At 40.2% G+C, this 27,504-nt stretch overlaps 1 protein-coding gene across 5 annotated transcripts in view; it reads left to right on the forward strand.

Annotated features, from left to right (window-relative positions):
• Arhgap24 (Rho GTPase activating protein 24) overlaps nt 1-27,504 on the forward strand; it is a 600,446-nt gene that overhangs the window by 426,663 nt on the left and 146,279 nt on the right. The window contains exon 1 of one of the 5 annotated variants that reach the window (XM_040747534.1): nt 22,834-23,087. The exons of the other annotated variants lie outside the window; for them this stretch is intronic. The gene's annotated coding sequence lies outside the window, so the exon portion shown is untranslated. Of the gene's footprint in view, nt 1-22,833; nt 23,088-27,504 lie in introns of those variants that run through there. 5 annotated transcript variants of the gene reach the window in all.

The following is a 27,504-nucleotide window of genomic DNA, read 5'->3' on the forward strand; positions in this document are numbered from 1 at the left end:
CACTTCAACAGAGCAACCTATGACCCTCACACAAAGCATTATGGACCAGCCAGTGCATGTTCAAGGGCATGTCAGCTAAGCTGGCTTTGGAAAGAGCAGAGTCCTGACTTCTGGCTTATTTTTAGAACATCAGTCATTCTGTGTATTAATGGGCTCTCTGGAAATGGGCTTATTAAACATGCTTTCTTATTAATACGTTTCACTTAGTTTTAACTTATGGAAAAGTCCCTTTGAGTGTGTGAACAGACACTGCTCATGCATTATCCTTACTAGAATACTTTCTGAGGTATTTTGGTTTTTTTGTCTCTTCCTTTGAACGGCACATCGTGAACTAATCCTTGGGAGATAGCTGTCATTTGCATCAGATGAACCTGTTTCTTTCTGTCAGGAGTCCTTAAACTCTTCTCCTGTCATTTAAAAAAATATTGTATATAGTAAACTTCTGTAACCTCAGGTTGGCTTCCTTACTAAAGAGGAGCACCCCCTGTATTGGGGTATGTGAAGTCTTCCTCTCCCAGTGACTGGCATTTCTTTGCGATCTGTCTCTTTAGTTTCCACATTGGATGGAGAACTTGTGGTAACTGGCCTTTCAAATTGCTTTTGTTTTTGCTGGTCCCTGTAGCACAGTTATCTTTAGAACTCATCCCAAAGAGTTAGCTTCTACCTAGCAGTCAACTTAAGGCCTCTCTCCTGCTAACTAGGGGATATACCAGCAGGCCACTAGAGGGCAGCAAGGCGTCAATGGAACTAACTTGCTGCATTCACTGGCATTTACATGCACTGGAGAAAAACCACCAACATTTTTTTTTTACAGTGCTGCTTCTGTTGAAAATAATACAGTACCAATAAATGTATACAAGTGTGTTCAGGTCATAGAAATTTAAATAAATAAATAAATTTAAATAAATAAACGTAAATAAATTAAAAAATGTGCAGAATAAACAGTGCTCTGTGAAGGAAGTCTGTCAACCTGAAGAGATGAACCAACTCAGCTTTCTAAAGACAGCTGTGTTACTGAAGACAGTGAGATTCTCCAGTAGGGAAAACGTTCTCTGTTCTCTGGATGGATGCTGGAGGAGACGGCCTGGTGGCCAGAGGTGAGGTGAGGAACATTGCCTGGGTGTGTCTACTAGACGAGTGGCGCTGAGGACCAGCAGATGGAGGACTGGAGTACCTGGTGCCTGTGTGAGCTGTCTGTCACAGGAGGAGACTGTGGCTGTCTGAAGATGTCTGGACAATAGGTGTGTGTGAGCCTCTTGGATTACAGCTTTAACGTGTGAGTGAGAGAGATTCGCCTGACTCCAGAGACATCCTGGAGGGAGGGGAGTCATCAGATTGACAGGGGAGTTCCTTTCTGGACTTTGTGGGGAGAAATATTTTGGGGGGGTGAGAAGACTGTGTGGGTGAAGCAAAGGGGGAGAAAGGCTTGCATCCTGTGTCGTGGACCACACTGTCAGCATCAGGACGCTCTGGGACCACAGTCCAGGGAACAAAGGTTGTTAAGGAAGGCCTGTCAAAATGATGGACCCCGGAGATGGAAAGATGACTCCACAGCACTTTTATTCCAGAGGACCCAGGTTTGATTCTCAGCACACACATAATGGCACATAACCACCTATAACTCCAGTTTCAGGGCATCTAACACCGTCTTCTGGATTCTGTGGGCAGCAGGCATGCATGTGGTACATAGATTTACATGCATGCAAAATACTCATAATCTTAACAAAAGTTCTTAAAATGTTGCAACTCCCTCAAGGACCCTCCCAAGGAAGATAAGGAAGAGCATCTCAGTTACAAGAATTGCTACAGTTATGCTGATATTTGAGCAGGAAAAACATTTTGTTATATTTTTTCTTGGTGGCATGTCTTTTTATGTATATCCTCAAGGACCACAGGAGCTATACAACCTAACTTACAGCTAACAGGAAAGATTGCATTACAGTTCTCTAATTTAACGACTGGAGGCTCAAGGAAGTTAAACATGGAACACCACCATGGGGATTTTTCTTTAGTCTCAGGGTTTCCAAGACACGTGTGTGTTACATCAGAGTCACACAAGGAGAAATCATTCACAAGTAACTCTAAGAACTTAATGGAGATGGGGGAAAAGGTATAGCCAGACGTTAGGAGGAGAGGCTGGGAAAACCATTTTCTGCCAGAACTGGAGAAGATTAAATGGAGAAAATGGCATTTGACCTGGTTCCCAAGCTTAAACGGGATTTCTACAAGGAAAGTTGGGGATAACATTCCAGCAAAACACAGTATCAACTGGTAACATATTGCACTGAGATGAGTGACCGAGGGCTGTAACATTGTCAAAGAGATAGCTGTCGTTTGGAAAATGTTTCTCAAAGGCCTGTGTGGTAAAGGATTGGTCCCTAGATGCCACTCCCCTTCTTATCCTTTGTTTCCGAGCTGACATGAAGTGAGCAACTTCCTCCACTAAAGACCTGGCTAGAAGCCACAGAGCCAATTGCGATGGACCGAGTCCTCTGAAAGGATTGGTCAGACCAACTGTTCACCTTGCTAAGTTTGTCCTTTCAGGCACTGTTATAGTAATACCAAGGTGAATGTTGCGAAGTGAAGAGTTAGTCTGTGGAAGACTTTGTGCAGAGTATGAAGGTTGAAACTCATTTTGTAGTTACTCTTACAGGTGCATAGAGCTGCATGGCCAGAATCCCACTGAGGAACAATTCCTCTGTCTGGACAGATGGGACTGACAGGTAAAGGCAGGTTAGGATGCAGTTACAATTTCCTAGGTGGGAGGGAATGAATCAGTGAAGTAAGATCATAGCTGTGGAAATTGAGGGAGTGGAGACATAAACCAAATTATGATTAGGGAAGAAGCCAGTGATTAGCTTGAAACTTTCTAAGTCCAGGTATTATCAAGATCCTGGCATATTACAACAATGAGCTACTCATGGGGCTATAGACAATCCACTTCCATTTCAAGATCCATAGTCCTGAGAAACAGAGACACAAGTAAAAAAAGATGAGGCCAAGTTTGTGTGTTAGTTCAGAGCTCTGAGGAGCTATTTACGGATTGCTGTAGGAATTTTGGCTTCATTTGCTCAAGCTAAAATAAACTTCCCCATTTCTTCTGAAAAACTTGGATTTACTGAATTACATGATGACATGTTTAATTGAATTGAATTTTAAAATGAAATGTAACAGTGTTATGCTGATGAGGAAGACATCTGATTTTAATTCAAGAAATAAATAACAAAACTTAAACCTTGGATGAACTGAGATCGAGTCAAATTTAAGTGCTTTAGGATTGCATTTCCTCACCATCCTGCAATGCTGCTAACACGCCATTCAAGCTCACCACGTGTGAAGCAGCCTGAGATCTATGAGTTTAGATACAAAGTTAGGGAAATACTCTATAACTGATCACACTTTAAATTTAATTTTATACTCCTTGCTGGTAAATGTTTCAATCATGTAAAATACCATTCTGTTTCACTGCAATGGAAGCAAATTTCCAGATTTCAAGAAACAGTATTTTTGCATATGTTTTTTATTTAACTGTGACATTCAACATCTCATACGGCGACAGAGATGCTATTTCATTCTGTTGTTTGAGTAATCTGCTTCCAAACAGGAACAGGACCAAAAACTTTGAGAGACTTACCTCTGGAGCAGGGCTTGGAGTCAGCTAAATCATCACCATGGATGCTGTTTGGATGGTGATTGCATCTTAATGACATGCAGAGAAAGTGGAAAGCCCTGGAGCCAAGGACAGAGCTTGGAAGAGAGGAGTCCTATCCCTTTAGCCAGTCTTACAAATTAGATTCTAACTTGCTCCAAGTAGCTCATATACTGAACAGCCCAACTGTATGTCTTATACATTTTATTTATTTATTATTTCACCTTCCTGTTTAGTCAGAAGTGTATTTGTTGTGTTCTAGTTGCTCTCAGAGTTATCTCTTGACTGTCGGTCCATTTTCAGTTGTAAGCTTATCAGTAATTTAAAGCAAACAAACAAACAAACCTTGGAAAGCTAATGGTGAGAAGATCTTGGCACTGTCAATGGGAAGAATGAAGGAATGAGGAGAACAGCCTGCTTCTTTGGGAGATGCAAGTCCTTATTCGTAGATGGTGCTGAGGAAGGCTTCCTTGATAGGCTTCAGATCCCAAGTGCTGTGGAGACTTGGGGTTATCCTCACTTTATTTTCTAGGCTCCCCATGTTATATCAAAGGTAGGGAAATACCCCCAATCGTCTCAGTACAGTGAAGACATCTAAGAAAGATTTTCCAGCCCTGGAAAAGATTCCTCTTTAGCCTCTGCTTGAGCTGACACCTTGTATAAGTGGGAATATTCTACTCTTCTAATCTCTTTTCTCCTCATTCTATGGCTGTGTCCACATAAGAGAACTCAGCCCACTCTGGAGCATGTGGGTCTTTATTGGCACTGTTTTATGCTAATGAATTCTTTTGTTGTTGTTCTAAGCTGTGAATTGGGGGCCAAGAGAAGGGGAAAGTGAGGAGACATGAAAAGGAAACCAATGACAAATGAACAGAAGTCCAAATGGAGACTGTCTTGCTTTTCTGTTACTTCTGATCACAGGAAACAGAGTACAGTGTGATACTTCAATACAGGTAGACACCATGTCACTGTCAAACCAGGGTGAGTTGCATCTCTGCCTATGAAAGCATTTACTATTTCTCAGTGATATAAAAAGACAAGATACTTTCATGGTTATTTTGAAATCTACAATGTATGGTCATTCATCATAACAACTCTGTGTGTAAACGGCAACCTCATTTTCCCTCACTAAGCATTACAGAGTTTAAACCTCCTGGAACTGGCTATTCTTTTCCCAGGGAGAACATACCTCTTATTAAATCAGCAGCTAGCTTTAAGGTGTTTGCAGAGAGAAGGAACATGCAGTCCATAGTAATGCCTGTATTATGATCAACACACACTATTTTGTTTCGTTCCTCCAAGTTCCGGTTTATGTCTTAGAGTCATCGCATTGTCTTTTCCAGTCCTGAGCCAGTTGGCTGCTGTCCATGGAAAAACTGCACAGCTAGTATGGATAAATTCATCCTATTAGTAGACGCATTTTTCAAGATTCTGCCTGAATATGGTCTTCTGTTTGAGGGGTTGTGGGGTCATGAAAAGAGAATATTCTTTCAGAAAAGATGATTGCTCCAAACCACACCCAGACACTTACCCATCATGCAATAGAATCTTTGGTTTCATTAAGAAGTTTTATTCTGCTTTGGGGGAAACAATACAGTCTGGAATACCATTTTCATGTGTTTGACACTGAACATTTTTCTCAAGTCCACAGGATGTCATGTGGCACTTCACGTTTGAAGATGAGAAGGAAAGACTGTGGTCAAAAGAAAGATCTGGGAGTCGGGCATTGGTGGCACAAGCCTTTAATCCCAGCACTCAGGAGGCAGAGGCAGGCAGATCTCTGTGAGTTCAAGGTCAGCCTGGTCTACAGATCAAGTTCCAGGACAGCCTCCAAAACAATACAGAGAAACCCTGTCTCCATCAAAGAAAGAAAGAAAGAAAGATCTGAGAGAGAAAAATATATGACCTGATGCCAGATTTGCAAATTTTTCAGTATACCCTGAACAAACCTAATTAGCATAAATAGCATAATTAGTATAATTGTTAGCAGTGAATAGTAGTATCCATAGATGTATTGCTACTTAAAAGTGACTCTGAGAAGAAGAACTTCTCATATTTTCTTCAACTTATCCCTTAAGGCAGATCTGTAAGCTAGATATTACCACTGTTTTTAAAACGAAGGAAATGATGAAATACAAAGATTAAAACAAATTTGCCCAAAGTCACAGAGTTCATGGGTAAAGAGCGGGCATTCTTCTGCATTTGTCGTGTTCGAAAGCCTGGACTTTTCACACCAGGCTCTGCTTCTCTCATTCCTACTCCTCAACACCAGCCCTGGAGATAGGGAAGAAGGTTCTTAGTGATTCAAATAATCCATATGTGCCTGCAATTAAGAGAGTTACTGTCTGTGTGGAACTGTGGCAATCATGAAGTTCAGGCCTTTTTTTTTCTTAAGGAAAAAAAGAAATCCAATTTGACAAAGTCCAATATAGAGCATCTCTGTTTTTTTAAAATTTTGTTTGGTTTTCAATTTTATTTAAAATTTAATACCAGGATAGTTTAAGTCTTCCTTGAGTCCACCGAGTCCCTGTTAATATTTAAAATAAAACATCCTTAATGCTCAGTATTTGCATCTTCGTAAAGTATTGACATTACGTCAATATTTTAAAGGCATATTCATGCAGATTCTTACCTTTTATAACAACTTATTATTTACAAAGTGGAATGATTTCGTGTTGTTTTCCAACAGAATAAGCATGCAATAAAGAGTGTACTTCAGATAAACCATGGGCATTCTGATACCTTGGCTGACTCTTTGTTTATTTCCTTTTAGTAGTGTAGATACCTATTATTTTTATTGACATCAAACATAATGTTACAATATCATTAACCTACAAATGTATTTTGTTTTTTTTTATTCTTCTCTCATATGTTACATTCCAACCACAGTTCCTCCTCCCCTCCCCCAGTCTTTCCCCCACCTCTCCTCTCCTCCCCTCTTCCCCACATTCAACCTCCCTCTATCTCCCCTCAAAAAAGAGCAAGCCTCTCAGGGATATCAACCAAACACAGCATAACATGCTACTTTAAGACCAGGCACATGCCATCACATTACATTGTACAAAAAGTTAAATGCAGCACACAAGATTGGTATCCCATTTAATATTACTTTCGAGAATGATTAACTAGAGTTCCTAGGGCATTTGCATAAACTGCTGTTTCTTGTTTTTTCCAAGTGCTAAAACCTGTTAGTTTGGCAACTCATAGAGAAGACATTAGGTTCACTTGGTTGCCATTTAGAGTAGGTAGGGCACACCTTGTGGGGTCACAGGCAGAGGGGACACAGGCGGAGGGGACACAGGTGGATAGAACAGTGGCTGGGAAGCAGGCCTAAGTGAAGAGTCCAGAATGGGCCACAGTGAGTGGAACACAGAGGAGCTGGAGCTCTCAGGGGCAGAGGAGGCATCCTGATCACCTACTCACTCAACTCAGGATTTGGTGACTGGTTTATTTCCTGATTTGGAAGGTTAAATTTGTTTTAAATACTTCTCTCTTACCCTTCTGAACATATAAAATGGACTTCAAATGTTCATAGCTCTGTGGTGTGATTTATTAGAGCACTATGTAAATCTTGCCTGACATAAGAAATTTTTCTATATCTAACATTTATACAAAATGTAAACACAGCAATAAGCAGGCTTGGTATTTACAATAGCATCTCACATAAAATTAAAAGAAGCAGCATTCTATGTTTCTCATATGTGTGTGTATGTGTGTATGTATGTATATATGTATATATATATCATACTGTATCTGTTAATGTTAATCTTTTCTACTAGTAAATTTTAAGAATTGTGATTAAACAGCAATGAGTGAATTCAGCACTTTCTATCTCACCAAATGCCAAGAACACCACTCATCATGGTTCCTTGTCTCACCGTGAAGAAGTCTCTGGGTTGAATCCTCATCTCTTCAAGTCAATGTCTCCTTCTCACTGTAGTTTCAGTTCATTTTACAAGGAGGTTCTGGAGAAGCACACTGTTCTATGTACTGTGATTCAGGCCTGGGAACCTGTATTCTGACTTTTCTCTGACAGTTGGGCCTTGGGAGGAGGAACGAAAGGAAACTTGACAGTGGATGGCACACACTCCCGAGCAGTAATGAAGTGATGGTTTCTGTGCAGTGTGATGGGTGCTGGCTTCATTCTTTGTAACGATAACCTCTGTTGCTATCATTAAGCAGATGAAACACTGGTTTGATATAGCTCTTTTAACCATGGAGTCCTGTCTTGATGGAAAAGTCAGATCTGAGGTTTTCTTAGGGCTAAACTATTTACAGAAATAAGGAGCTCCTTCTTTTCCAGCCTTCACATCACCTACAAAAATAATCAGAGAGTGCAGAGGAGAAACCAAGGTCATTTTCTTGCTTTTGTTCTCTCTCTCTGAACAATGGCTCTCCAGGAGGAAACATGTATGGGTGCTCCAGGGGCTGAAGGCATTTGACACCAGCCATCCTGATCTGACTCAAGTAGATCCTCTCCTGCTATAATTATCTCTTTGAAAAAGCAGCTTTCACCTCTGATGCTGGGAACTGAACCCAAGTCTGGTGCTGCAGGACAAGCCGTCTACCCCTGAGATAAATCCCCAGCACCTCTCATAATCCTCCAAGGACTCTTATTGTCTAGATTCTTATCATTGTTTTCCAACCCAGAGCATTTAATGCTGCTTCTACTTGTGTTTATGTTGAAACCAACGAGTTCAAGTGACTTCTGTGTCTCCTTTTGTACTTCCCCTAAAGTCTACATTGTAACTGGAGTTTCTGCAGAAGAAGACGTTTCTGTAGAGGAAGACATTCATCTCTAGGCTCAAACATTCCTGTGTGCTTTACTTAGCGAAGAGTCACAGACAGCATAAAAAAAAAAAAGAAAAAGAAAATCCCAACAAAAGTAACTTGAGTAGCCAGAAGGACAATGATGTCTGTCCTTGGCCACATGTAGACAGCCACTAAAGAGAACTAAATGAGAAGTATTATACAATTTCAGATTTCTATTGGATATTACGATGTCCAAGGTAATGCCAGAGACAGAGGGGCTGTTACTGAATGGTGATGTTTTGGAATCACATTATCTGCTATGCTTGTTTCTTAAATGATTCTCTGATAAGTAATCTGAGGACTACAGAACACATTTGTATACAAGGGACTGCAATGCTCCTGTTATTAAAATTTGCATTTAACTTTGCTGTTTGAAATGGCTATTCAGGGGAAATGGTCCTACACTTGAAACTACTGATTTATTTTTCCAGGGTATAGCCAAAGAAATAAGACAAATTTGAAAAGTCATCCCGGCACTGAAGTAGATGTAAACAGGGTTCTCTAAGGTGAGAGGATGCCAGAGATATTTATCATCACCAGGTCAGAGAAATAGACATTGCAGATGTCACTGCCATGTTAACTGTACACAAAGTGGAATGAAATGACTTGCCAGTTTGCAAACATCTTACAGCAAAATAATGCACCCTCAAAAAATGAAAGCATTAAAATCAAAGAAAGAAAGGTGAGAACAAAGGAGAATGGTATAGGGAAGGCCAACTGATAAAAATCTAAGACTGGGTGAAAACAAGATCAAAATCTGAGTTACACAACAAGCAGCCAGTGCTGCTCACCAGACAGGAACTAAAGGAATGTGAGTTCAGGGCACACAAGCTCAAGACAGGGTGATGCAACAGCAGAAATAAATACCTCCTAACCAAGGAAGGCAAATTGCAAACTCCAGGCCTTTATAAACCAAAAAGGAAAGTGTGAATCAGAAAGATGACGGAATGAAAATTGAAATCACTGGTCTACACGGAGAGGAAAATTTTATTCCCCCTCACACACAGAATCCTGCAGAGTCCAAGAATTAAGCTGAAATAAAACAAGTTATCATCTATTAATCTTCTGTCCTGTAAATGCAGCAAAGGTTTTGGTACTAACAGACCATTGTTAAGTAAAATGGTGACTAAATATGGTAGACAAGTCCAGCATATGAAGAAAGAGGGGGATATGTTCAGGTCAGTCGTTTTACTACTTGGCTATAGGAAAAATACACTCTCTGCCTATTAAACAGATGTATCTGTGCATAGAACTCAATGGTTAAGACATTCAAGTAAGTCTACTTGAACACCTGATTAAAAACAGAAATGGATATAAGGGGAGGTGGCTCACAAATGGTGGCTGGTGGCTTTTCCCATTGATGACATGAGTGTCATCATGTGATTCATCCATTCAATAAAATCAGTAAATGTTTATTACAGAACTAACTTTGCTAGTCATCTTGAATCCATATAAAACAGCCTTTACTGATTTTTCTTGGCCATCTGATAATTTCTACAAAAAAAATTCAATGGGTTAAAATAACAGAGAGAGACAGTTTGAGGAAGGTTCTTTGGGTTTTTGTTTATCCTTAAAGGCTTGAATTGAATAATTTTGGAAAATTTTGGAACTGGAGAAGATAGTGTTTTCTTTTAAAAACACATTTCTCTCCAAAACAATACAGAGAAACCCTGTCTCGAAAAACCAAAAAAAACCATTTCTATGTATAAGTATGTACATATGTGATTTATCTGTGTACATGGCTAGAGATAGAGAAACATTATAGGAAGACAGATCAACCTTTGTTGACAAGAACGAATCTTTAAGAATAGCACTGAAAAAGGTCAATAGGGTTACCAGTTTTTACATTATATAGTGGTATGCTTTTATATATTCCTTCTTTGATGAAAAGGAATCTAAATAATATGAGGGTAAAGTCCAGCTTCCTGTCAGCTGGTTACCTGGGCTGCCCAATGGTGGGCAATTCATTTCCACTACTCTGAAACTTATTCATCTGCACTTTTGTCAAAGAACTAATCAGAGATTGCCCACCTTGTCCAGACCTCCTTTTTTCCTCTCCAACATGCTGTCTTGGAAAGGTGGAGTCAGCTTCTCATTATAAAAAAATGAAAATGTGGAAGGAAAATTTACCCCGCTGCAGAAAATATTTTCTCCTACATAAGCCCTGCAAAGCATCTGCCATGTGTTTGGGGACCTTACATAAATTTAATACTTAAGAATTATTAAGCTCAATAAGGTTTGGCATTTTATGTCTGATATTTTGTTGCCTAAGACTTTCTGATAGGCATATTTTACACTAAAAAGATGAAATGCCTCCCTACTGACTAATGTTCAGATGCTTGGCAGTCTTAAAAAATCATTTTATTACCACCAGAGTTGTCTTGTCAATAACTGTGTTCTGATTTCTTTGCGATGTAGGAAATATGCTCTCAATCTTCAAACACAACTGAACCTTAAGCAAATTTAAAACATATGGGAGATAATTATTTCAGAGTTGAATTTCACATCCAAGAGAACCTTCCAAGTAATCTTATTAAATCCTTGCATTCATTGCAAACAAATCTAAGCCCCGGTGAAGTGCAATGTTCTGCCCAAGGTTGCTCTGCTCTCCACTGACTTAACTAAGGCTGGATACCTAATTAAGTTTGGCCGATATCATTTCTGTAGCTGGGAGTGCTTCCCACCCATGCTTGCCCACCTGCCCCTTGTCTAGCTTGGCAAGGGAAACAAGCTTTCATCTTAAGAAAGGATTTGGGGATAAAGCAGAAGGAAGACAGTGCTGGCATTTTAATCAGTCTGGTGCTTGTCAGTTTTGACTTGCTAGTGGTTGACATATTGGCAAATGTAAGCAGATGCTATTTTAAATAAAATATTTTGAGGGACCCTACCCCATCTACTACCACCATCTCCACATTCTGTAGCCAAGGTGTTTATCTAAATATAATATTTTATAAGGCAGAACAGACAATACATATCTGTGTGTTAGGGTTCCTCAGAGAAAACAATATGAGATGTGCAGACACATAAATATATTAAAAGACATTTATTTTAAAAGATGGTTCACTCAAGTTCATAAGAAAGGATCCCAATGTGTAAAGGGAAGCCTTCCCACCAGCCTGTTCCAAAGCTGCATCAGTCCCAAATGAACACACAGGAGGCTATATTAATTATGAAGCTGTTGGCCTTGCTTGTTTCTTACTGGCTAGCTCTGACTTAAGTATTTATCCCATAATTGTTAATCTAAGTATTTCTCTTACTGGAGCAAAGTTTCTGGGCTTCTTATCCCTATGGCAGTTACATCTTGACTTCTTGTATTTCTCCTATCCAGAGTCCTCTTGGACTTCTAGTCCCACCTATCTTGCTTCCCTATTGGCCAACAGTGCTTTATTGACATACACAGGACTTCCCCCATCATCTCCTCTTTTCTGTCTAAATAAAAAGAAAGGTGTTAACTTTAACATAGTCAAATTATATGTAATAGAACAGTTATCAAGTAAGAACACAGTTACAATATTTTGTCTATCAACATTTAGCAAGATTTAAAGAAAATACCATCTATTCCATCCTTGTGAGTTCAAAGCCCTATATGTAGCTTATCTTTTATCATAACTAAGAAAAATTATAACTATCTGCCTTCAACACTATCAAAGACTACAGAAGGATAATACATAAACACTAGGATTGACAGAGACATCTTGCTGCCTGAACAGTCACCTGAAGTTCCTCTGTAATGTTGGGGTATCCATTTTCAGCCAATAGGCCACAGTGTGACCAGAAGACTTCTCAGCAAAGCAGGAAATTTCAAACTGTCTCTCTGCATCAGCAGTCTGTCAGCCATTTTTCTGTGTCCTGCAGAAAGTCTCGTAGACTCTTCCATGAAGCAGGAACCCTGTAGGACTGTTTGAATTTAGCAGTCACTTTCCTGTGGGTCCTGCATGTCCAGTTTATATAGCAACAGTCACGCAGTCCAGGCAAGGGCAGTTTCTTGCCCAAATGACTAATCTTGCCATGTTGAAAGCAAACTCCATAACGAGTTTCTTTGATGCCCATCTTCCTCTCAGACGTAATTGGTGCTGCCAGGAGCAGGCTTTTCTCATTGTCAAAAAAAAACCCTAAACCATTTTAAATGCAATTTTCTGAAGGTCTTTGAAAGGTTTGAAGATTGTCTATCTCAAGTATAACTAGAAAACCAAACTAACCTAAATATAAGTTCTGACTATTATAAGTGACTATCTATAGTCTGTATTTAATTATGCATTACATTTTAAAAGATCAGTATAAGCACAATACTTAATCAAGAGGAGAAATATACACATCACAAAATTGACCTTGAATTTGTATCAATAAATGAAAAACCGTACCAATACAAACTATTCATTTCCATACCATAGTCCCCTTTTTCCTTTAAAAAGAGATTGGTTGTGATCATTAACCAATTATAAACAATCCCATTTAAGTGAAAGCAAAGATTTATAAACAAGATGGGAATTAGGACGTCGCTCATTCCAAACTGCTTCGTGCTGGAAGGGGGCGCTGTTCATACCATGGGGATCATGACAAAACTCAGAAACCTGTTTAAGTCCTTAGTTTCAGGGTCTGTAAGACTGCATCATCTTAGCTGTTTGAGATGTTGAATCACTTGGGCCATTGCTTCCTGGGGTCTTGGTTCATCAAACCACAGAAGCCTGGAAGGAATCCTCAGTTTTTCATTTTCTGTAGAAACATGAACAAAAACTCCTTTCCCAAGTAACATATCCTTATACTTAAATTTTGAAGTCAAGGCATTTTCAAAAGATATATGTTGAATTAATTCAGCAGCATTTATAATCAAGTGAACTTTAGCAGTTGTTCCTTTCTGAGCAATCAAAAAACTGAAAAACACAATAACATACAGTGTCCAGACTTTCTGTGTATTTTCCATCTTTACGTGGCTTATTTATTTATCTATTATTACTGTATTTCTTTTACTTTTATTTATTTTTCTCTGAGACAGGGTTTTTCTTTGGAAATCTGCCTGCCTCTGCCTCTGCCTCTGAAGCAATTCCTACCGGCGTGCGCCACCACAGCCGGCTTCTCTATTTACCACTATGTCGTTTCCTTTTCTCTCTCAATCTTACGTATATTTTTAAACACACTGTAAACCTTTAGAGACTTTTCTTTATCCAAATCTGACTTTACTGTAAATCTTTATGTTTTTGTGGTCATGTGTCTAATCTATTAAAAGTGCGGCTGTTTAAACTGCAGTTTTTCCAAGATGGCGGGTGTAAGCATGATTCCAGCCCACTGTCTCAGTCTATGCTGAGATCCAGCAAAAGCTGCTGGCTTGGAGATGTGGTCACTGCCACTTCCAGCTGTATGTACACATCTTTTAATTGTTAGCAGAGCCTCTTAAAAGAACCTTTCTGGTTTTTTGTTTTGTTTTGTTTTGTTTTTTTATACTGAGTGAGGAAAACTCCCTTAAGTAAGCCACGTGAGTCTCTGCTTGTCGATAGCAAAACAGAGCCCACCTGAGAAAATGCTGCTACTAAAAACCCATGCTTTTCTTCGTTCTTTTGTTTCTAAAATTCCTTTAAAGCTTTTGTCATTCTGCGTGGAAATTCATGATCCCACTTCTGATCACCATTCCAATGACTTGCTGTCTACACACTGGAACCTCAGGAAAAGCAGTGCAAAGCACTAGCCTGACAAGCGGGAAGCTGTAGATGTTCTGTTCTGAGTCTAGCATCTGAGATTTAGAAGCAGTGGTGCATGGAGGCAGGAGAAGATGGAGGTCCTAGCTCACGCAGAGAAAGCAGACCTAGCATTCTGTCTGTGGATGGTTTCTTGTCCTCAGTGACATGGTCAGTGCTCACTGCAGTAGAGAGGGATGTCTTATCATCAGCTGGCACAAGACTAACACTTCCTGGAATATCGTCACAGCCATCTGAGTCTTGGTTGGTCCAGTCACACTGACAGATACAACTACTAATTCCACATCTTTTTAAATGAAGTAAGCTCCGACACTAAAGTAACGAGTCACATATACACTGGCTTCTGTGACCTTTGCTAATGAGTTATGAGCAACTGGTGTAAGAATTCTCAAACACTTTCTTTTAAAGCTGGTTGCTTTAAATCCTATGACCTCATGACAATGATTATGATTATAATGATGATGGTGATAGTGGTGGAAGTAGTGATGATGATGACGATGATGATGATGATGACAAGGAAGAAGAGGAAGAGGATAGGGGGCTAGAAATTGAACTTGGGGCCTCATGATCGGTAGGTAAACACTCTACTGAGTGACATGCCCATCCCCAGGCCATAATTTCATTATTGAAACTGTCACCAGAAGGTCAACTTGATTCATGTCATCTCCTAAATAGAGATTTGCCCATCACAGACCTGGATTTTACTTGGATCACACTGGTACCTCTTTTTACTTACAGTGAGTAGCGGTTTGGACACTATATCGTATCACACCCAAAGAGGGCTTAAAATATGCTAGAAAAAGGAATATTTCCTTTCGACTTCAAGGCAACTCTCAGTGTTGCCTTGTACCTCCTTCTATTTTCAGGGTCTGGGATTTTTACCTTCGTCTTCCTCGATTCATTGAAACTGAATTATCCTTCAACCTCCATGTAACTCAAAACAATATCTGACTTGATTGAACTAGGCTATCTGCCAGGTCTACTTTAACTCCTCTTTCCACCCACTGTCCCACTACAGTGTGTGAACAAGGCCTCCAGGCTTAAAAAGTAATTAGATTACAAAGATGAATTTGATGAAGGATTTATGCTGTGCAGGGCAGCTAAATACAGATTTGCATAGAAACTAAGCAACTACAAATGTTTGTACGTTGAACCTCTGTCTCATCAAGGGATGCTGTGGAAACCTGATCAGTTCTGCTTGAGGACCATCTTAGGGCTTTACCAAGTTATGTTCCAAATAAGAACTGCCAGTCTTGTCACTCAATGTCCAAATTTGAAAAATGTCCAGAACTGAGAGAGGCATTTTAGGGTAAGAATAGGAATTTTAATTATTTCTTTTTTTGAGATTATAATTATATCATTTCTCCCTTTTCTTGCCTCCCTCCAAATCCTCCCACATACCCATCTTTGATCTTTTTCAAATTCACAACCTCTCTTTTGCCTTAATTGTTGTTGCATGCATATATGTAGATGTATATGTATATACTATCTGCATATGATGCATATATATGTGTGTGTTGTATATGTGCTTATGAGCAGATGAATATAAGTTCAGAGTCTGTTTTCCTTGTTCAAGCTGGTTGCCTGTCTCCTTGTCTGTGCATAAAGACAATGTATGAAAAATGTTTCCTGTATAATAATGATTTATTAAATGCCAGCTTCATCTCACACTAGGTTCACTGTTCTATAATAAACCACAAGGATTTCAGAGTATGTTTGCTTTTCTAGCACCTTTCTACCTGAGGAAAATTTAAATTACATTTTGAGACTTTTGTCTATTATTCTGTCCCTCCCATATAACTTCAGATTACCACAGTTTCTTACTTGGTATGGAGATAATGTTCTCAGTTATCCCTTAAACATCCTGTTCCTGAATTATTTGCCAAACAGCACTTTAAAAGCAAAATATCCTCTGATGAAAATCCTTCAATGGCTTAAAAAAGGAATTAGATTGCCAATCGTTGCCTTTTGAGTAAAACAGAAGGGGCTGGGATGTAGCTGAGATGCAAGAGTGTTTGTCCAGAATTCACAATGCTCTGGAATTAATCCCAGGACAGCACAGACTGTCTGTAATCCTAGCATTTGGCAGCTAGAATCACAAGTTCTGAGATATTTTGAGGCCAGCCTGGACTACATGAGACTGTCAAATAAATAAATAGAAAAATAAATAAACATCAAAATAAAATGAACGTTTGCCCATTTTCTCCTTTGCATGCTTCCTGAGCATCACCTACTCCACATTGTAGTTTTGTGGAACTCCTTGAAGTGACCCCAGTGTGCCCCACACCCTGCCTGGAGTCTTAATCCACTCCTGCATCCAGAATGCAATGTCACTTCCTCCCCCACAGAAGCCTTCTCTTGTTACTTCTAATATTGCTTCATGCCACATTGGTGCTCCCCAATACCATAACTCCCTTCCTTTTAGTCTACAAACTTGTCCCACCTCTAAAAGGTAAGTGTTTTAGCAGTATCTATATTAACACACACATATGCACACATGCTCAACAAATTCTCATGCACACACATAGGTGCATATACACATACATGTGCAAACACACACACACATGCACAGGCATACACACAGGCTCAGCAAATGTGCTCATGCACATGCACAGGTGCATACACTCACATACATGCATGTGTCAACACACACATACACAGCACACACATGCACAGGTGCATACACACATGCACGTGCAAACATACACACACGCACAGGCGCGCACGCACACACACACACACACACACACACACATGCACATAGAACACCTTCCACAAGCTCCTTAAATTCAGGATCAGTGCATTCCAGGAAGGAAAGGAAAAACTTGTACAGTAGTCAGAGGACCAAAAATACAACCCATCATGAAATAAGAAAAAAAATTAACTTCATAATCTATTAAGTCTTTGTCAAAGGAAATGATCAATAAATACATTTTGATTCACTGCTAAAATAAATGCATTTATAAAGTTATATTTATATAGAAAAAGGGCACTCATTGTTTTAATACTGTAAATCAAGTTATTTTCCTGAGTGGCATCAGTTGTGAGGGAAGCCATTTCCTCTCCCTGGGAGGAGGCTCAGTGCATACATGTGGAAAGTCATCTTCCCCTCACAATGAGTCACCCTCTCTGCATGGTCATGCCACAGCCACCTTCCTCATGGGTCTGGGTCCAGGTGCTCTGAGCCAGTGACACCATCCCACAATGAACCTGAGACCCAGGATGCAGAGGAGCTGACTCACTAGAACTGGTTATTAGGAAGCTGTGGGACAGGAGAGTGGAGAAGAAATCCAATTCACAGATCTCCAGAAAGCATGGAATCCCTGTGGATCCAAGTTGAGACAGGAGATTAAATGACCTGTGAGCTCACTGCTCCAACATCGCCTCCATTTTCACTCAAAACAAACATGTCTCCAGTCCAAGGGTTTTGCTTTTGCTCCTGAAGCATTGCCAGTTAACAGAAGCATGTTGAAACCACCTGGACAGGATAGGACTGGTTCCAGCCTGTCTTCTGCTTCAGAATCAGAAACTGCTATAGAGTGCAGGCAATGTGGTGTCCTGGAGCTGAAAGACCCATAAAACATAGTCAAGTATCTAGTTAGGTATATGCTGAGTATCTATAGAGGATGTGCTGGCAGGTCAGAGGTTTTATCTGGCTTGGCCCAAGTTCAAGAGTTTAGAGATGGCTTGTGTAGATACAACTCTCTAGAGTCCACTGGGGCTCCATTTTTACTTCCCATAATTCTCATGGCTGAGTCACAGGATGTAGAGTGAGTCACTTGAAGTGAATTACCCCATGCTTTATACTTGTGTGCTTGGATGTCTGCTAGCTGAAAAGTAGGATCCCAGGAAAGAAATGTTACTAATTAATTAAACACTTCCCAAATGTCTATTTTGTAATATGCTGTTCTCAGCACTGGCAATGTGACTTGTAAAATAGATCTCTTCTTATTTACCTATTTTGATACAGTTCTGAATTTATCCCAGAAAAGCCACAGCACTTAGATAAATGAGTATATTCAAAAAGCACAAAAGATCATTTTAGATAGAGGTAATGTTGTGAAAAAAGTCTAAGCTATAGAAACAGGATAAGGAGTTTCGACATAGGAGGATGATATTAGATATAGAGGCTGTTTTGTCCCACCGAGGAGGTAGTGTGCAAGATGAAATCTGAATGCTGGTAAGGCCTGTGAAAACATGAAGAAGGAATAGTCTAGACACATGGAGCAGAAGGTTGGGAAATTCAGAAGGACAGATGAAAGATGAGCAGGTGCTAAATAATGCAGGAGGCGTGGTGGTTAGGAATTTTGATGTACACTTGGAAGCACTGAAGGAATGAAGCAGACATTATGGGAAATCACTGGGCAGCATGACTTGATAGAGTTTCAGAAACAGTAGAAGGAATAAGGTAGAGCAAAGGAGGAATGTCAGGAAGCAGGGACGGGAAAGACGAGAAACCACTGGTTATGAAATGGAAGGGCAATGAGTATTCTGAGATGGGAGGGTTGACTCTGAGAGGATGGAGAAAGTCTAAGTGAATCGACTAAGCAGCAGTGCTCAACTTTCCTAATGCTGCAACCCTTTAATAAAGTTCCTCATGTTGTTGGGACCCCTCCCACCATAAAATTATTTAGTTGCTACTTCATAAATGCAATTTTGCTATTACCATGAATCACAATGTAAGTATCTTATGTGCAGGATATCTGATGTGTGGCCCTGTGAAAAGGTTTTTTTGATCTTCAAAGGGGTCTCAGCCCACATGTTGAGAACTACTGGACCAGAGGAAGTTGAGGCCTGAGATGCTCTGTGCACCGGTCTAAAGTGAGAAAAGCCCCCAAGTGTGAGAATCCCCCAACCATGAGATCTCCCCCAAGCCTAGAGCAGGGTGACTGAGCAGCTGTTGCTGCTTCTTTGCCATGAACCTAGAGTTCTCAGAGTGAAAAGCATACACTTCCCGGTGTTCCTGTAAGCCCTAAAGCTGAGAGGAAATGAAGAGGTGGTGCGTTCAGACTCCTCGCCACTGTGAATACAGCCTTTCCTGGGGCTCACGCATCATGGTCATCCCCATGAGTCTAGACTTTAAAGCACAGATAGACTCTTCCCCTCCAAGTCCCCCTCGGATTCTAAACCCAGTGCTTTGCAAAGCAGGACAGCCTGCAATACATGCCGGAGACCTAAATATAGAGTCACAAAAAATGTTTTCTCAAATGGTTGTGTAACCTTGGCAGTTTTAGATTGTATAGAATTTACATATTGGGAGCACATATTCCCTTCTCGTGCCATGAACAAAAAGGTGGGTTTGAAGGCCAATTTCCTGTTGCTTGTCCTAGTCACCAAAATTGCTACTTTACCATCTTTCTTAACCTACTTTGAGAGCCGTTGGCTCTTGGATTCAGGGTCATCTATTTTATTATCTGTGGCTCACCCAACTCCGGCTCTAAATGGTTTGTGTGCACACCTCTCTCGATACCTTTTTCTGTGTGAAACACCTGAGTCACTTGGCATCATCCACCCACATCTAAAAGGAATCTCATAGACTACTTCCCTTGCAAAGTTTCATTCTTCTTCCCTTTGACTGCTTCTATCAGATACAAGGTAATAGGCAACATGAAAAGCAAAACTTGTGAAATACAGAAAAACTAGAGAATATCCCCAGTAATTACAACTGGTGTGTGTATGTGTATATATAGATATAGTGACTCATTCTTGACCCATAAATGCTGTGGTTATGGAGCTTAATTAGACACAATTGGAAATTATGAAAGGAGAATGAAATTCTGCTATTGTGTCAAAAAATCATGCAGTGTATTTTTCCAAGATTTCTTCCTCAAGACTCATGTTTTGTATCTCAATTTCTTATTTGTCAATGTTGGAGAATTGCTAGAATAACCATTATTTCATCACTTTAGAAAATACATTCCACAAAATTTAATTGTCATTGAAGCGTTACACCTTTATAATTATTTGGTCATAAGGGCATTATTTTCTACCCAAATCCAATACAACAATAGATGACTTAAAAGGAAAATTAGTCACTGTGGTCAAGCATGGTAGTACATACCTATAAGCCCCAGGTTTGGGAAGCAGAGACAGGAGGATAGCTGTAAGTCTGAGGCTAACATCGTGTAAGTAACAAGTCCCATGTCCTTGGTGACCCGAACATTTACTGTCTGCAGTTGCTGTTAGTTTCTTGAGATGGATTCACTATTTCACACTCGTGATATCCTGCCTCAGTTTCCCCAGTGCTGGGAGCACAGAGAAGTAGAACCACAGCCAGCGCCACCACAGCCAGCTCCAGTCTTGTGTGAATTTCAGGTGTGAAATAGCTGTTGCTGTGGTATTTCAGAGCAGAGTCAGATGGGACAAACAATAAAGATGAGGCTGATTTCAAAGTGAACCCCTTCTGTATTCTGGTTGACCTCATATGCATAGGGGTGTTAGGATTGGTGTAACTCAGTGTTAGTGTTAAAAAGGAACACATTTGAAGGGTAAAAATGAATTTAAGAATTGTTATAGAAAACTGATCTCACTTCCCATAAAACCCTTTCATTTTGATTGAAAAGTACTAATTTTTTGTTTGGCAGTTACTCTGTTCTACATGGGAAGGGTGTGGTGGCTTCGTGAATGTCAGTGAATAATCTTCAAATAAATAAATATTAGCCTGTATCAAATAATTGTTTAAAATTACTGTAATAATATTACACCTACAGTTTGAGGAAAATAATTTCTTATTTCATACATGCAACTAGAAAATATTACATGTAACTTATCTGTGTTATTTAACAAAATTAATGTATCTGGACATTATGTCACTTGTAATCCCAGCACTCAGGAGTTGAGGTTATCGGATTGCCATGACTTTGGTCTACATGTCAAAACTCTGTGTAAAACAAACAAATAAATAATGTATGTTGGCATTTATGTGTACATATATGCACGTAACACATACAGATATAATTTAATTTCTAACTCTAAATAATGGGTCTTGGATGTAGCTTAGTGATAGAGCATTTTCTTAGCATGGGTCATATCCTGGAATTGATCCCCCAGCGTCACACACACAAAATCACAGTAGTGATTACTGTAAATAAATGTGAAGCTGGGGCGATGATTTAATTGGTAAAGTGCCTGTTACCACACAAACACGGAGATTCAAGCTTGAATCTCCAGAACCCTTAGAAAAGCTTGGCACTTGAGCATACATCTGCACTCCAGAGTTTCAGGGAGCAAAGAAAAGTAAATTCCTGGAGCTCACTGGCCAGGCAGCATAGCCAATCAGTGAGCTCTGGTTCAGTGAGATATGGGGACATAAACAACCAACAAGAAAAAAAATAACTATGGATAATCAATAGAGAAAGACACCAGACTTTAACTCTCTGGTCTCTGCATTCATAGTCACACAAGGCACATACACCTTTGTGTATATGTGAACACAATCCCACAGTCATGTATGTGTACTGCACACACATAAATAATGAATGAATGAATACACAATGTGTTTGTATGGTGAGAAATGTCTTGACACACTACATGCAGGCAGAGCCAGCCTGTTGGGGTGGGATGATGGCTCCACTGTAAACTCCTTGCCTTGTAAACAGGAGATTGATGCTCCATCCCCAGAAGCTAGGCTTTAACGAGCCTGGCACTGTGACTTCAACCTGTGACCCCAGCATTGGAGAGGCATAGACAAACGGATCCTGGGGTTCACTGGCCGGCCAGCCTAGGGTTGTCAGAGAGCTCTAAGCCAGTGAGAAATGCTGAGTCAAGAAACAACTGAGGAATTCTTCCAAGGCTATCCTCCGGCCCTTACACATACTCATGTCTGTGTACACGTGCCCCTGTGCACACACAGACATACACACACACAGAAACCACACAGAGTCAAGATGTTTCAAGTTCAGGAGCCATAAGAACTGTATTTCTCTCTCTGCCTCTCTCTGTCTCTCTCTCTGTCTATCTATCTATCTATCTATCTATCTATCTATCTATCTATCTTTATCTATCTCTCTTTATCTATCTATCCCTCCCCTCTCTGTGTTGCTGAGTAGAATTATCACAGATGAAACCTAACCCCTCTCATATGAGGGTCCCTTCCAAGAGTGGGATCTGTAGAGGCAACTCCTGAATCATAAAACCATCTCAGAAAGATATAATTCCCTTGGTATGCAAAGAGAGGTGACATTCTGGGGAAATTTTCAATATTAAGGATTTTGAAGCTGAGGAAGATGGTATCTCTGAGATAACAGATAGTATATGGTTCTCATGTCCTAATCATCTTACTGCTCACTGCCAGCGCCTTTGCATGGTCTCTAATGATACAGAGGTTATTTCCTCACAGGTGCCCAGCGTGGTGGAGGCACCGAACTAGTACCCAGCTCAGTGGAAACACTGAACTGGTAGCCATGAAACCTCATCTGTTAATGGAGTTACTAACAATCAAGCTGCCCGACCGATGGCATACAGATCTAACTTTCTACTTTCTCTGGGTTTCACTCATCTGATCAACAAAATGAGAAAGCACTGGACTTCTGGGTCCCAGTGAGCTTTCTTCAATTTTTTCATCTACTTTGTGTTCTGCTGTTTTTCCAAATGCTCAAGTACTACATTATTTAAGGTATATTTCCTAGCAGAAGTCCCCCCCCCCCTCGTTTCACTGTCTCTTTTTTCAATATATGGGATAGGAGGATACTGACTAAGTCTGGGGGGGAAGGAGGAGGAAGAAATTTAGCGACAGGAAGAGTTTATAGTCCTGTCTACAAGAAAACTTAAATATAGCTACCACTGCTTTGAAAGGAACAGTTTATGTCCAAACAATATTTTCCAGACGAGCTCTGCGCTTTCTTGCCAACAGAATTGACTTTAAACTGGAGGCAGCAGACAGTTAAAGGAGTCGACTGTGGGACCAGCTGTGTTAGACAAGACCAATTACTTATAAGGTACTGTTTTTCCTCCTTGAAATCTTCAGGATCTGTTTCTTTGGGGTACAAGAGTTCTGTAGGTAATTGATCTTCATTTTCCTTTTTAAAAACTCCATCCTGTGAGAAAATGCAATCTTTAAAATAGTTTGGCTTTTAGTTGTACTGTTTTGTGACTGTTGACCGTCGAAGCTGCCGGGATTGTATGGTTTTACTTTCAGGAACCAAATGATCTTTGTCAGTTTATCCAAAAGCTTTCTTCAGCCTTATCCAGTCTTGTCCTGTGTGGTATTTGACTTTTATGGTATGTGTTGGGTAGGAGGTATACGTGGACTTCCTTAGCCAAGGGGGTGGGCTAATACATCTTCAACTTGAACTGTAGAATCAATACAGAGCCCACCAGAAGAGGAGCAGGAGGCTGCAGGTCTGGGTATCACTGTCACTTCAGTCAGGCCCAGAGCTGAGAAGATTTATTTGAAAAACGCTCTTGAAATTGGGGTTTTACCACTAGTTGCCTCTCTACTTAATTGGTCATTTTAACTCATCTTTCTCTTTGTTGTCATTTCTTTATAAAAAATCCCATCTGTTTGTTCACTTAAAGTAATTTAGGTTCAGTGGGTAGAGTGCTTACCTAGCACACACAATTCCTGCATGAACATCGGAAGTCGGGCGTTGGGGTGAAAGGCTGTACTTCTGGCACTCGGGCAGTAGAAACAGGAGTCCAGGGTCAGACTCAGCCACATAGTGAGTCTGAAGCCAGTCTGGGATATGTGAAACTCTTAAGAAAAAAGATAATATTTATAAGACTTTAGCCTTACCCACCTTAAAGGAACAACTTTCCTAGCAAACACAACATATGTCACCAAGTTTCTCCTTACCGACTCATGTAGGGACTTCCGGAGCAGAAGAGGGAAATAGTACAACCTGGACAGGAGGTTGACAGGAAGGATCCCAAGAGCTTCTGTCATTTGAAGTGTCACTGTCAACCCCAGGACTAGACAGCCAGCTTGAAATATCTGCTTCTGGTCTAGAAACAGGAAATGGAAACATGGGTTTCAGAGAAGTGAAGTTTTCAAGTTTGCCTGTGAAAATGACATGTGTCTTCGAAAGAATTAGCCCTTGGTAGATATTTACCTCTCTGGAATCTTCTGTATATTTCTGTGTCTTTCTAGAGGGGACTAAAAGAAGTTTTGTGTTTTCTATGTCTTTCAGCATTAGCATGTAGACACATGATCACATTTTCAATAGCGCAGTGACTCCTCTGGGGTCTGTCCTACTGTGTGCAAGGCTGTTACTTCTATTGAAAGTTCACATAATCACTATACTTTTGAATTCCTGCATTTTTTGTTTTTTTGCTTCTATATACGTTGTCCATCTAAAACTGATAAATTCTCTTACCATGCAAATAGTTTGCATATCTCCAGCAGCTCCTGTCAACTGCAAATGCTCTTCATAATTATCAATAGTTTATTAATGCAAGCCTAAAGAGCAAAACAGAACAAACAGCTTATAAAAGCATGGCTGGACTAAGAGGCAGTGCATTTCTCTTCTGAGAAAAGGACATAGACACAGTGACATCTATTTTAGGTTCTTGGGAGATGTTTGGCTCAAGCCCAAGTTCTTAGTTGTGGTTTGTAGTAGAGGTTGCCATGGAGGCTATTCTGGAATACATAACACATCCCTGCATCTGATTTTAAAAAAAGTGCTGTTTAGTTTTCCTTTCTGTAAAGTTCCTGGAGTTATGTGTCAAGAAATCAGTGAGTAACTAATCCTGAGGGACAGACATAATATTAATCAAACTCAAGTGTTTTGTTTAAACTCATTCATAGGCATGCTGTTCACATGCCTGTATAGCTTAGAGGAACATGAAAATACTTGGTGGGAAAGCCTAAAGACAAAAAGGTACTACTAATGCATGCTATTCTTCTACATTGAGACCATACTTCAGGGGGAAAGCAATGGGTAATACAAGGCTAATTGTGTGGAAGATGATTTGTGTTTCTTAAGTGATTTCTAACTTACTAGCAAGTTCTATTAAACTGAAAAACTGGCATAAAGTAATTTTATAAGCCATTTGTGTTGAATATATGACAATATGTGTTGTTTTATCTTCCAATGTCTCCATGTTGTATTCCAGAACAAAGTTGAGTTACTGGTTTCTCAACAGTCTTAAGAATGATAGTGGTCACTTTTATTAATCCCTCTACTCTCTCTGTCTCTCACATACACACACATGCACACACACACACACACACACACACACACACACCAAATAAACAAGCAAGCAAAGCCACTGGCAGACAAAAACGCTCTATGAATGCTTGACAATCATCAATTCAAACATTATCTAAACTCCTTTGCTAGTTACTTGGTCATACAACTTCCTCAGAACCATGCTGGTGGCTATGTCTTCCATTCCATGCCGTGCCCTGGGGAAAGCCCTTTGGTTGTAAAGTGACTTTGGATCTGCATGTGTTTGGAACCACCCAGAATCTTTGTATGTCTCTGCTATCTACTTGGGTTTGATAAATAGAAACACTTCCCTGGAAGGAAAATGCTATTTCAGTTCAACATAGGCTTTAAGCATTGGGAATATGAGCTATAGCTGGGCTTCCAATCATGGGCTCATTTCATTGAAATTTAATTTTCACATTCATACCTGCATAGAAAATTTGCTGTACCAAAGGACATTCATTTGGCAACAATAGCTTTAGTGCCACAAGGCAAAATTTCTGAAAAGTTAAAGCCATTATGAATAAATATGTGCTGGGGGGATTTTGATTTAGACAGTTTTTAAACTGGAAGGGAAGGAAAAAGGCCACTTTAAATAAATGAAAGCATGTTTTCACTCATGGATAACATCTTACTTACATGGCCCCTTCAAGATTAAACTTATGAGGCTCTGCAGAAGCATCAGGATCCATCTCCTCCTAAACTAGAATTTAGGGAACAAGACTTGTGTGTCTTAAGGAGCAGTCATGCTTGATACTGTGGTTTTCTGGGGTTATTAGGAAAGAAATCACTGCTTCTGCTTCATTCTCTTAAAAGCCTCATTGAGGTAGAACTCTCCAGAAAGGATGCTCAGGTTAACTCAAGTACATCCTTGTGTATTGGCCTTGATGTCATATGAATAAGGAATAATTTAGGAGGTGATGTGGTCAAAGATCATGGCTCAATTTGTGGTTATACAAGGAATATACATTTCAGATCTTTAAAGGAATCAACACATAAGACAGCCCTGAAACTCCCATGCATCTCCATCCAGTACAAAGTACTTTCTGGGGGGATGCATTCACTCATGACAGGAAAGGACAGCATGATTTCCTCCAGCCTGAGGAAGAGGTCAGCTATGTTCACTATTCTCCGAAAGTTCCCAGGGGAGGGAAAGGTTCTCTCTTCCCTCCAAGGAAGAGGTCAAGTTTCCATGCCAGAAGTCTTTCTCACACAAGGAGTGATAAACATATAAAGGCTATGGGAACTATGTAAAATAGCTGTCATTTTGTTAATGAATATTCTCTAAGGCATTTCCTGGGCCACTGGTGTTTATGGAACTTCTAAGCAAAATGTTTTTGAAGACAGAACCGAGACTGGCTTCACGAATTACACCCCTCTCCTTTGCTTTCCCTCAGTGCACAGTAGATGTTTAGGCCTCAGGCCTCTGCTACACTAAAAAGACCAACACTCAGCTTTCTCAGCCACACACTGTCTCTCCCCTGTGCCAACAAAACTGTCTGCATTGTGCCTGTGCTTCCTCGCCTGCCTCCTGTACCATCATGCTGTGAAGTCAAGTATGATCTCCTACTACAAAATCAAAGTTATATGAAGAAGGCTAACAGGGATGGTTGAATCAATGGCTGGTCTCAGCAGGATTTTGTCTTTGTCATTGCCTTCTGTTTTTTTTTTCCATTCCTGCTGTTCATTGTCAGGCCCCTTGCCATAATTCTGCCAGGTAATGTGAGGGATTTTGTCCCTGGTTCTCTTTGTCTCCAGGGCTTCTTTTTCCCCATTGTCTGCCTTCTATGCAGCAATTGGTGGTATGTCCCCTATGCTCCTGATTTGAATTCTGTATCTGTTTCATTTTCTTCCTTAGCTTTTCTTCCCATAGATTCAGTCCCAAGCCAGTTTAGATTGCTGTTCAGCAAGCCCGCTCTAAGCTTTCCATGAAGGACTTCTCTCCCCAGGGTGTGCTTTCCTGGTACTGGGGTGCCTGCTCTTCAGGAAACTAGACATCAGCCCCACTGCATGACCTTGTTAGTTTTCTCACTAACGTGTGCCCTGAAGTGATATCCTGGAACTCTAATGCTATCCCTTCCATAGATTTCCTTACTAAAACCACCACTCACTTTGTATCGCCTCTCTCACTCTAGAGAGCAAACACTGATTATTGCAGATATTTTGATTTTTTTAACACAGGGTTCATGTAGCCTTTCCCAGACAG

The sequence above is a fragment of the Mesocricetus auratus genome, unplaced genomic scaffold, assembly GCF_017639785.1.
Source record: "Mesocricetus auratus isolate SY011 unplaced genomic scaffold, BCM_Maur_2.0 Super-Scaffold_100006, whole genome shotgun sequence".
Classification (NCBI taxonomy): Eukaryota; Metazoa; Chordata; class Mammalia; order Rodentia; family Cricetidae; genus Mesocricetus; species Mesocricetus auratus.